The sequence below is a fragment of the Cyprinus carpio genome, unplaced genomic scaffold (genome assembly GCF_018340385.1).
Source record: "Cyprinus carpio isolate SPL01 unplaced genomic scaffold, ASM1834038v1 S000006675, whole genome shotgun sequence".
Classification (NCBI taxonomy): Eukaryota; Metazoa; Chordata; class Actinopteri; order Cypriniformes; family Cyprinidae; genus Cyprinus; species Cyprinus carpio.
In genome coordinates this window covers 367219-377359 of record NW_024879293.1, presented here as the reverse complement: position 1 = coordinate 377359, position 10141 = coordinate 367219, and positions in this window count along the sequence as shown.

Genomic DNA, 10141 nt, shown 5'->3' with positions numbered 1-10141 from the left:
TCCGATGATTTTTCATCTTGAATGTCAACGATTCGAGCGATTCTCTTCTGGAGGTCATTAGTCAGAGCCATAGCTTTTCTCATACATGTCGCCCAGACTTACAAGTCATCTGATGATAGAGAAAGAGCCTGCAGCTCATGGCACTACTGTGCTAAGCCTCGTACAGTGAAAGAGTTGTTACAAGCAGAGGAAGTTGTAATCAAGAGTATTCAGAGGGAAGCTTACCAAGAAGAGCTCACCCTGCATCGCCAAAAAAGAGATGACATCCCGAGGCACAGTGCTCTGAAAAAACAACTGAACCCTTACGTAGATAGTAGAGGTCTTCTCAGGATAGGAGATCGGGCTTAAAAAATGCAACTTTGGATCTCCAAGAGAAGTTTCCTTTGATTGTTCCAGGACGCAGTCATGCTGCGGAAGCTACTTGTGGAGTATTACCATGATCGAGTCAAGCATCAGGGTGGTAGTGTGTTTACTGAATCAGCTATCCGCAATGCAGGGTATTGGATTATTGGTGTTAGGAAGCTTATCAACAGCATTGTACACAAGTGCATCGTATGCAACAAGCTTCGTGGGAAGGTAACTGAGCAGAAGATGGCGGACTTGCCCATCGATCGCCTGAGCACTGAACCTCCCTTCACGAACGTCGGTCTTGATGTTTTTGGACCTTGGACAGTTGTCGCACAAGGCGCACGCGAGGAGGACAAGCTCAGAGCAAAAGATGGGCTGTTCTTTTCACTTGTATGAGTATTCGTGCCCATACAATATGAGAGCTGATTGACAGTATGGATTCATCCACCTTATAAAACGCTCCTTGAGAAGGTTTTTTGCTCTACGAGGTCCTGTCAAAACAAATTCGGTCTGATTGCGGGACCATTTTTGTAGGAGCCTGTAAAGAGCTGGAAATTGTGGTAAATGATCCTCAAGAGCCTAGTGTGAGGAAGTACCTGAGTGGAGAGGGTTGTTAATATATCATCAACCAACCTCATGCAACACACATGGGAGGAGCCTGGGAGCGGATGATAGGAGTCTCCAGGCGCATACTAGATTCCATGCTACAACAGATCAGTCCTTCCCGCTTGACACATGAAGTGTTGTCCACCTTGATGGCAGAGGTTACAGGAATCGTCAATTCAAGACCCCTTGTTCCTATTTCAACAGACCCAGATTCACCTTTCTTGTTAACGCCAGCCATGCTCCTAAACTCAAAAGGGTCATACACTCCTCCCACCTCCAGGTGATTTCAAGGAAACCAATCTCCATAGACAGCAATGGAGAAGGGTGCAACATCTTGCTAATACTTTCTGGAATAGATGGAGGCGTGAATACCTCTCAACGCTTCAAAGCCGAAGCAAATGGCAAGACGGAACGACGAAATCTAAGAGAGGGCGATGTTGTCCTTCTTAAGGATGCTCAAAGTAAGCGCAATGAATGGCCTATGGCTCTTGTGACCAAGACTTTTCCTGGCAGTGACAAAAGAGTCAGAACGGTTGAACTAAGAGTTGCAAGGAATGGGACAATCAAGACATTCCTCAGACCTATATCGGAAACAGTTCTGCTCATGCCAACGGAGGACTGATATTTGTGTGAGATCTTATGTGAACATTCTCAGGTTATATGGTGGTATCTAAACAATACCAGGCGGGGAGTGTCATGACATACATTTGTTTTTTATTTACTAGCACCATCTTGTGGCAGTTTAATGTTATAACAAAGAAATTGATTATTGTAAACCATTTTCTTAGTGGTTGGTTTAGGTCATGTGACTCTTGGGTTAGAGGTCAACCAGGAAATAGCCACTGTATTCTAGTTTTCTTTCTGTGTGGTGGGCCAACAAGTCATCTCTCTGTTTTCTTTACGTTTTGTGCCTCAGAAAGGCTTTGCCTGTAAGTTTGTTATCTTTTTTGCAGTGTTTGCATGAATGTGTATATAAATATTTGTAATTCATTAGTTTGAGTTTAAAAAAAATCGAACTATTCAACAGTGATGGCAATTTGTTTATAATTACACTAAGAAGAACTGATTGTAGCCTTTTAATATGTGCTCAGAGAATATTTGTAAACAGCGGAAATTCATTTGTGTTTATTTTGAGAATATTTTGTAACAAGACATTTGTAATCTTTGTATATTTCAGTTTTACAAAAAAAGAGAAAGAAGAGGAAAGAACAAAACAACAGTAAAACTTTCAACTTTACTACTGCGTCTGCCCTTTTCTGACTCCTGTTAGCTATCTGTCAATGTTGCGTAGATGGAACACGCATCTAGGACAGAATAACTAGCTCTCACTATTCTATCTACTTTTTATTCATTTTATTTATTATAAAAAAATAAATACTTGCTATGTGTGCTGCATATTGTAATATTGTTGCTCTTTTGTTGGTTTGATTGCTTCTATTGTCCTCATTTGTAAGTCTGCTAAATGATTAAATGTAAATGTTTTCTCCTTTTGGCGTCTAAGAAGTAGAATTATGCTCCCTGTGAATGGGTTGCTTAGCGTGCCACTTTAGTATGACTTAGGCACTGAGAAAAATAAAACTCCCCACCAAAATTAAGGGTGTTTTGTGGGGTGAAAAGAGGCTGTAGCAAGTGCTTACATCAGGCTCTAAGGCTGGAAAGATGACGTGACTGACATATTTCACTTTATGGACTGCCTCTGACACGTCCGGCATGGGGTGTTTGTGGCCAGAGCTGCTGAAATCTGTTTACTGATCAGAGTATATTATACATGTTGAATGTATTATACAAGTTGTATATTATTAGGGGTTTTTTTTCCAAATGTTGTCCCTTTTCTTTTATCTCCTACATTTTCTTACTTAACACTAGAACCGCCACGGGGAAAATTTTACCCATGGCTGTTTTTCAAATGTACATAACAGATTTAAAATAAAACATTCAAGCCTCCCAGTCATTGACTTTTACTAAAATTATGTAATTTACAATCCAATGTTGTTAAAAATTATTTAGATAAAACCAGATCAAAAAACAGGGCATTTATACCTATAAGCGCCAGCAGATCAAATTTACCCACATATATAATGTCATTTTCTCATTATTGTCTATATGCTATTTTAGTCATTTAAATAGCATGGGTTATCTAAATTTATTAAGTAATTTTTTTTTTTTTTGTAGCTTAGGCTACTGACCGTTATGGATTAGTGTAGCCTGCATTAAAAGTCTTGAACATAAAAAAAAAAAAACAGGATACAAATATAGTTGATGACTAGACATATTCATTACATGATAGGCATGGGCCGGTATGAGATTTTGATGGTATGATAACCTTAAGCAAAAATATCACGGTTTCACGGTATCACGGTATTGTTGTTACAGCTCCGAAATGTGTTATTTTTAAATGACTGGGTAAAAAAATATAGTTTTTTCCCACTGGACAATATATTTTGTTTTTGAGCAACATACAGAATATTAGAAACAGTAGAATTTGTTTGTTTTTTTCTTTAATTTATTTCCTAAAAATAAAAAAATAAAGACTGACATCTTTATTTAACCTAAATATGTAATTACAGTTATTTAATTTTAGTTATATAATTCATATACATATAATTTATATCATTTCATATCATTTAGTTATATAACAATAATCATACACATAATTTGATTTAATAATAACCCAATTTGAAACAAAAACAGAATGTTCTGACAAGCTTTGTGAAATTATACCATGTAAACTTTTGAGAAGACAGTCAGCTCCCCTCAGAAACACATTCATATAAACACCCAAATTAATACTGAGGATTTTCTTCCAATAGTTTGTGCATCATGAACAGTGAGTGATCTACCTGCTACAGTTTTTTTCTCTGTGCATCCGTCTTCAGCGTCTCTGGCCTGTTTTAACGGGCGTTAACAGACTTCATATTTTCACATAAATTACATTTTGGAAAATGACTGCATTGCAACGCAGTTTGTGCAAGTCCAGAACAGAGAGTTGCAATAAGGCAAAAAACAGCCGGTTGCCGATCGCGTAAAGGGCAAAGTATATTTCGGCCGTCCGCGCACCATCGGCATTACGTTATTTTCGTCATCAAGAGGGCTCGCGGACAGCCGCGCACCCCGTGGTACTGCGCATGTGTCGAGCTCGTCCGTCGACGCGGCTGTGCGTAAAGGAACGCTGAGACGGAAAGGAACGCTGAATGTGAAGTGTACCCGGGCCATCCTACACACACGTGACTGACAGCTCGCTCGCACCAACAGGAGGAGGAGGGGTCAGTGTTTCTCTCTACACTGCACTCAGTCTGAGGGATTCCCTCTCTTTCAGTCTTTGAGGAGACATGGAAAATGGCGCATACCGCAGGAACGGTATAACAGAAAATATTAGTGGTTTTGAAACCATGAAAATTTCAAATCGCGGTATACTTTGAAACCGGTAATCGGCCCATGCCTATTACATGACTCTAGACACTTATTTGTGAAGACAGTGGCATAACACAGTGATATAATATGTTCCCTTTCAAGGGAACTTCGAACTGCGTCCTCTAGGGGTCGCTATGGGGGAACACCTCGTCGTGACCCGTGTCTGAAGCATACAAATGAAAAAACACCAACGAGTTGGCCGGCGACAGCCTCTGACGTCACTACCGGTGCGACTATAAAACAGGCACCGGGAAACACGTCATTTTCTTCTTCGTCTTCACTGACTGTTTTGTTTGAAGCGTCCATCTGAAAGAACCGGTAAGAGCGCTCTTTCTCTGTCTATCATGGCGACTACTAGCAAGCGTTTAGACAATGTATGCATCCGTGTCGGCGTTATTTGACACCTGATGACACACACGATCTTTACGTGATTTGTTTGGGTAAAGAGCACGCACGCGATGTCTTTGAGGAGGCAATCTGCGTGCATTGCGAGCATTTTTTTCAAAAGGAAAAAAGCTCCGCTCTCGTTCGTCTCTCTTTCCGAAAAAAAAAAAAGGCAGCCATCTGCTTCCCGCGGTTCAGGACTCGCCGTTGCTGAGGCACGTAGGAGAATGAGCTCGTGAGAATTTCAGGTGGATCTGTCTGAATGGTTTAAAGAGGGACTTTCCCTTTCGCGAAAGACTCAAAATGGCGGCGGACGAGAGAGAGCCTCGGGAGGATGATGTTATATCTTTAACACTTTCTGATACTGAGGTTAGTGCTCTGCTGGGTTTTTTACCCAGGAAAAGCAGGAGATATTTGAGGATGGTGAAGAAGCTGAGGCTGAGCCTTCTCAATTCTCCTGCCCTGCGTATGTAGAGCTGTTGGATCGCGCCTCGATGAGCGTTATTTTCCGACCATAGCCCTCCAGCTCAGGTGAGCCTTCCATTTCTGCCTGATCTCCATACAGAGATCGAAAGGAAATGAAAGAGGCCGTTTTCTTCTCGCATCCATCGGTTTCAGCATAAGAGTTTTGCCGACATCGAGGCGATGCGCGAAAACGGCTATGAGAGGATGCCCCCTGCCGTTCATTCTTCGCTGCAGAGACATCCTCTCTTAATCTCCCTCCTTGCTATCTAAGCCCCTTCAAGCAATGCATCTTGCTTAAATGGCAAGGCATACGCAGCACAGGTCAGGCTGTGGCTTTATTACAAAATAATGCTTCAAGCATATCAGACTGATCTGCTGAAAGACCTGGATAGAGGCAAAGGCCTTTTCCCTGATCAGGTAGCCGAGCTGCGCCACACCCTTCTCCGGGCTACAAGCAATGCCGCCGCCTTGCCAAGCGCAGGACTATGGCGGCCCATGGTGGTGGCGGAGAGACATCTGTGGATGAACCTGGCAGACATCGGGAAGAAAGAAAAGGCTTTCTTCTCGATGCTCAGGTTTCGCCTTCTGAACTTTTCGGTATTATCCGTTGAGACGGTGATCGAGAAAGTTCTGGGAGACGAAGGCGCACTCCGCTGCTTTCAGATCCTTCGTTCCACGAAGGTCCAGGTCTGAGCCCGAACAACACAGGGGTCCTGGCCGGTCTCGATCTGAGGATCAAAGACGGGCACAGAAGGCTAGTGTCGCGACTCACGCTCCTCCCCCCCACCTGCGGGCAGGGTTAAGAGGAATTGTGGGTCACAAGGGGGTAAGCAGAACCTAAGGGATGTGATCCAGACGAGGCAGCGTTCTCGTCTGAGTCAGAGTGATACTGAGGTATCTACTCGTTCCCTTTAGGGATTTTTAACTTCTGCTTTTTTCCTCCCCTTCCTAATTCCCCTGTAACCACCAGCTCTCCACCTGATCGAGGTTAGGTGGAAAACCTCTAACGCATAACAGTCTCCTATGCTGGACCTATAATGGTTTTTGGCTGGTTCTATGTTCATAGCAACCACCTTACTGATGGTCCGGACTAAAAGGAGGCGCCCCTTGAGCGGGGGCTCAAGCGCAGGAGGGTGGGGAGTATAAAAATAACCCTTTCTGTAATACTTATGTGTAAATTGCTGGTGGTTATGTGTCTACTAATAAACTCTGTGAGTTTCCCTTTGCAGTGCTCAGTTACAGTGTTTACTAAACACTCGTCAGCACCAGCCATCCGGCTTCATGTTCGGTATTAGGCGGCTGAGATCACAGGGTTCTGCGGGAGCCTCCTTGATCATCAGGCCTGGCACAGCACTGCAGGGAATTTCATGGATGTCCGGCCAGGTCACCCTGAGGGGTCTCCTGGCCGCTTAGGTGCTGTCGCATCCAGCGGGAAGTGAAGGTGGCAGTTACAGAAGTCTTCTTGTATATGCTGCCTCAGGTGATGCTCCCCTCGCTAGAGGTTTATAAAATTCGAGCTTGCCTCTCCCGTGCGGTTCAGCGCCTCTGCGATGCTTAGGAACCTTTAGGTACACACGCTAAGCTCTGTGTACTTTCTGAAAGCCACATGGTGGTCAGTGTGCACGTGAACACTTTGCGCACTTTCTAAAAATCCACGTATTGGTAAGTGTGCACGCAAGACTCTGCGCACTTTCTGAAATCCTGTATGGTAAGGGTTACGCGCTCCGCCTTGTTCCCTTTCTTGAGATGATTAGACCTTGGTTCCTTGGGCTCCATTTAGCCAGTGTGTATTTGTTTATACACCTCAAGCATCGCTTCCCTCAACATGAAGGGTTATTCGGGCGATTCTCGTGGTAGTTTAGCAGCGCTCCCCTTTTCCAAGAAGGGTCGCCTATGAGCGTGCTTCTCTGTATTCAGGAGTTCTCCTCTCATATGAGACTGAGTTCACTGTTTTTCCCAGAGCGCTCCAGCATTATTTCCACAGATCGAGTTGATGACTCTCAAACATACTTTTTTGAGATGCACCCATTCCATCTATGAGCTGCTCTATCAGAGTGCCACGAGAGCCCTTCCTTAGAACAGTATTTTAAAATCCATGATATGGTAAGTGTGCACGTGAAGTCTTTGCACACTTTCTGAAATCCACACTGTGGTAAGTTCGCACGCTAGTGCTCTGCGTTCTTTCTAAAATCCTATATGGTGAGGGCTTCGCGCGGTTGCTTCGTGCCCTTTCTTGAGCTGGTAAAAGCCCCGTTCATCTTGGGCGCCACTCCACCCATGTATCCTCGGATACCTATCTAAACAGGGTGTTGCTACTGGAGATCTGTTGAGACAGCTCCTTCAGCAAGCTTTTGAGGAAGCAAGCTGTAGACCCTGTGTGACAGGCTAGACTTAGTATAAAATGCTAGGTTCCTAGCTGTATCCCTTTAAAGGAATCTTTCCTGATTCCAAGCCTTTAGCTCTACCACCGGGCCGAGGCCCTAACAATTAAGTTGGGTATGTAGCTTAGGCCTTTGGCCGTAAGGGGTATTGTCACAGACAGCCGTCTAAACGTCCCCGGGGGCAACTCCCATTGAAATGGTAGAGTTGGTACTTAGTGATCGCCATGATTCTGGCCTGCACTCCCCTCAGCATGGCGGCGTAGGTATACTGTTCCCCATAGCGACCCCTAGAGGACGCAGTTCGAAGTTCCCTTGAAAGGGAACGTCTCAGGTTACGAATGTAACCATGGTTCCCTGAGTAGGGAACGAGACACGGCGTCCTCTAGCTCCCTGCCATGCTTTGGACGCAAGCTTCAGACGAAGAAGTGAATGACGTGTTTCCCGGTGCCTGTTTTATAGTCGCACCGGTAGTGACGTCAGAGGCTGTCGCCGGCCAACTCGTTGGTGTTTTTTCATTTGTATGCTTCAGACACGGGTCACGACGAGGTGTTCCCCCATAGCGACCCCTAGAGGACGCAGTGTCTCGTTCCCTACTCAGGGAACCATGGTTACATTCGTAACCTGAGACGTTCTTTAGCCATATAAATACAGTTGTCATGTGCATGGGTAAAATTTACCTGCTGGCACTTTTAGGTATACAGCAACCTCTGACAGTTCTAGTGTTAATAAGATAATTAACAATTAAATCAATGTATAACTGCATAGCCTTCATTTGTGACACCACAAAACGCAAACTTGTACCTTAACTGTCACCCCCCCTTTTTTAAAATAGGCATTAAAGTGCACTATACAAACTTAAATTGATATGTTTGTTGCCAAGATTATAAAAAGTTTTGATTCTAAAAGACCGTAATATGTAATATGACACTTGACACTGCCCACTAAGGGGGAGGAGACCGCCATAAGATTTTAAAGTACCATTTCCTTAGTAATGCTATAGTAATAATGTCCGATTTCAAAATGGTTTTCACAAGATGAATCTTGGGCTTCTAAGCTTTCAAGTGATATATAATTATGATGATTACTAGAAGATTTGATAGAGAAAAAAAGGACAACAAAAAAAGAGTGCCAAGCGTCCCACAGGTGGGACAATGACAGTTAAGGGGAGAACATAAATGATGAACTGACACCAGCTGTGATTAAAGAAACGAAATTCAAAGATTTTGCAAAAACAAACATAAACATCATTCGAGGACAAGCTGTGCAAATCAAGTTTTGATCTCACACACATTCATTCCTTCATTTTCCACACTGAGCTCTACATCATCCAACTCTCACACAGAAACACAAAAACCTCCTCAGCTGCTTTAGTAAGTGTGTCTCACACAACTCTCCTGCTCACTGCCAGAAATGTGATTCTCTGACCCCATTGCGCCCATTTTGTTGCTTTGGTAAAAATGCACATGCTTAAAATCCTAAACATGATAATGTTTTGAAAGTGCAGTGATTGTTTTCAGTGTTACTCACTGAACTGATCTGGATTCTTTAACCACAGGTAACAGATTCTGAAGAACTTCATCTGCTGTATGTTGTGCTCCAATAAACTGTTTGAGATCAAACACATCCATCTTCTGCTCTGATGTCAGCAACACATAAACCAGAGCTGACCACTGTGAAGAGGAGAGGTTGGTTTCTCTTATTTCTCCAGATTTCAGATATTCTTGGATCTCCTGCATCAGTGTATCATCACCCAGTTCATTCAGACAGTGGAACAGATTGATGGATTTCTCTGGAGAGTTATTCTCTCTGATCTTCTGCTTGATGGACTGAACTGTTTCCCCTTTGTTGTAGGAGCAGCTTCCTGTCTGTGTCAGTAGTTTCGTAAAAGAGTCTGATGGACTTTAGTGAGAGACCCAGAAGGAACCGCAGGAAAAGATCCAGATGTCCATTCTTACTCATTAAGGCCTCTTTTAAAGCTCTCTGATGCAGCTCAGATAATGAATTATATTTCTTCTGGTTAAAAGGCAACAGCCTCTTTTTGGTTTGGTCAAACACATTGATGTTGTTGATTGTACAGGAGAGGTGCACATATAGAGCTGCTAGATGTTCCTGAATGCTCAGATGAACAAAGCAGAAGACTTTCCCCTGATACAAGCCCAAACTCCTCTCTGAAGATCTGAGTGCACAATCCTGAATACACTGATGCTTCTGTCACATCAATGTCACACTCTCTCAGGTCTTCCTCATAGAAGATCAGGTTTCCTTTCACAAGCTGCTGGAAAGCCACTTTCCCCAGTTTGAGGGGATCATGTCTTCATCTGTCACATTCTTCTCATAGTCCTTCTTACGTTTGATGTTGGTCTGAAGGATCAAGAAGCGTGTGTACATTTGAGTGAGAGTCTTGGGGAATCTCTCCACTCTCTGCTTGACTCAACATCTTCTCCAGAACAGTGGCTGAGATCCAGCAGAAGACTGGGATGTGGCACATGATGAAGAGGCTCCTTGATGACTTCAGGTGTCTGATCATTTTTTTAGCAAATCTCTGA